Below are 2,773 nucleotides of genomic sequence, written 5' to 3'. Positions count from 1 at the left end.
TCACGAAATTTTCCCGACAATCCATTACACTTTGATATACATTCTTGCTCACTCTTTTCTTATTCCATTTTTTCCTCGATTTTTCTTCTCTTCTTTGCCATATGAACTTTGTTCGCATGCCAAAGAGGGGGCAATGTTCCACCTACGTGGCAAACGTCCATTAGTAGGGGTCTATATTTTTATTTGTTTAATCGGCAGGGCAAAAGCCCAATTTGCAATACCATGGATCAATGTACAGGCCCATTAACTCATGTGTCTAAGGATGAACCTTAGCCACATGGCTTGCCACTAACGTACATTGATTTATGTCAAGATTCATTTCTTATCAAGAGATAATTATCAGTTGAGAGTTATATTCAATTACAATTACTTAAGCTACAAAAATACTTGAGCTATAAGGAGTCTCTACTCTACCTATATAAATACCAAACTATTTTTCATACAGAACTACGTTCTTGAGACTTGATCCCATCAATAATTTGGGTACGTAGGTAACCGCAAGGTACAGTCTCATCATTCTCCCGATCACAATCACTTTTCTAACTACTTTTCTACGTTCTTCATCTCTTTTGTCACTACTTAGTGTTTTGATTATATTTGGTCGAAACACCAATATTGTTTATCAGGAAGTGAGACGCTTGCTCAACGGACTAAACTCTGGAAAACCGAATTAGTTGGTCTCTATGATTCTGCAATCGATCTATTTTCAAATTATGACTCTGACATGCAGTTAAACTGTGACTCTAAAATATTTCCATTTGTAGCTTAAAGTAGCTTTTGTGCCACAAATGATAAAGTAGATGGTAAGACACACATGGTCCGGTTATAGCTTAACCACATTAACGGTATAAGAAAGTATCATGTTAGGGCTTAGATCTTTATGAAACTCAGGTAAAAAGAGGTGTCTCACGAGTAAAAAAGTTGTAATTTTTCAGTGTAACTGCTCCAACAGTGGTCTTATAGAGGTGTATTTTTTCTAGAATCAACAGAGAAACGATAAAAAAAAGGCTAATATTGGGTCCATACTATAGTATAAGAAAATATCCTGTTATAAACTCATATCAAGTGTGTAATCAACCTTCATTAGATATAATTCAACAACTTTTTTGTATTACCTTAGTAAAAAGTAAGGAATAACAAGCCTGAAAGAAGTGTATAAAGTTGTAAGCTATGGGGTCTAGCAGTGGGCACTTCACACATGTGGTTTGTAGCTATTTTGTTGTTGTTAAGGTCCTCTACCATATTTTTAGGAGTATAATAATTGTTAGGTAAGGTTCCTTCTATTTTCCTTCACTTCTCAAAGACTTTTGTACACTGCCATTTTTATGTAGGCATATATAACTTTTGTAGTGGGTTGACAGTGGGCATGGATTAACTCTAGAGCCATCGGTACTACATGCTTAAACACGGAGATCAAATTAAGCCTTCATCTTTACAGCAGGTAAAACTTGAATTGATACATTTTGAGTTGAGCTCAACTTTAAATTGAAATTGGACGGGAATTAAAATATGAAATGGATCCTGCCCATGACCAACTATTGCTCATAAAATCAGGTCCCACTCTATTAGCCTACCAAGATGCAAGCTGAATTTCTCCTTTGAATGGTGTACCATGCTAGGAAGGATTTCTTCACCATCTACTAATAAAAGAACTTGACCATATAATAACTTTTGGCTTCAAATAATAAAGAAGACCATTAAATCCTACTACTACTAATTTTAGATTTAAATATTTATGTAGTTGTTCTTTTGTAATCATGACATTGATGCTCTTTCGTACAACTATGCCTCTACTCTATGTACTCGTAAACTAATTATTATGTGCTATTCTATTTTCTATCGCATCACTTTGGTGAAACCAACAAGTCATTGGTAGGGGTAATATTCAGTTTTATTATCATACTCACCTCAATGACGTGGATTGTTATTCTTTAGTCTATAAGATGGGAAATATTCAGGTGAGATGAATCTTAATAAAATGATGGTATTATTGAATTGTGTAACTCAAATCAGCTAATAATAGGGATTACCCATTATGTTGTAGGTAATTTTGCATGTAGTCATGGGGAAGAAGAGGAAAATGCAATTAAGGCGATCGAGGGGTTGAGATATCACCAATCTAAGGAAAGTGCTCTTTGATGTTTGAGGCAATTGCAATCACGCCTGAGACATAGAGCACGTCATTTTGAACAACAAAAATGGGAAATGGGTGTAGAAGATGAGATGGAGCTAATTAAAGTTTTAACTGAGGGATTAAGAAGGGACATCAAGCAATATCTATACTATGATTATTCAAGTCAGTGTCTCATTGTTTAATCAATTAGGTTTCTTATATCCTAATGTCACCTCAACAACTCATTAATAATAGGCTAGCATGGTTGAAATGCACCAAATATTGATAGTTTGATATAGGAGAAAACATGTACTTTAATTCGTCCTAATTATTTACTTTTTTTCTTCTTAATTTTGAATAGGTCCTCCTACCTTGGAGTTGATGTACGACGATGATGGGGGTTTGCTTTTAATATGAGTGGTTGCTTTGGATAACTTCATTCATGTATGTGTCTGGTAAAATTAATGGAAGTCGTAAGATGTCCACGAATGGAAAATAGCTTAGATTTCCATTAGTTACCAAAATAAAATAGTTCAGATTGCCATTACGCATGCACGCTTTTTTATTTTCTTCGTATATATAGTACGCCATGTATCTTATAATATTGGTTGGAAGATGAAAGTAGGAAGCAAATGGTCCGCTCCAGCTGAGTACGTACAA

This window comes from Coptis chinensis, chromosome 4, assembly GCF_015680905.1.
Source record: "Coptis chinensis isolate HL-2020 chromosome 4, ASM1568090v1, whole genome shotgun sequence".
Lineage (NCBI taxonomy): Eukaryota > Viridiplantae > Streptophyta > Magnoliopsida > Ranunculales > Ranunculaceae > Coptis > Coptis chinensis.
Note: the sequence above shows the minus strand (reverse complement) of the source record.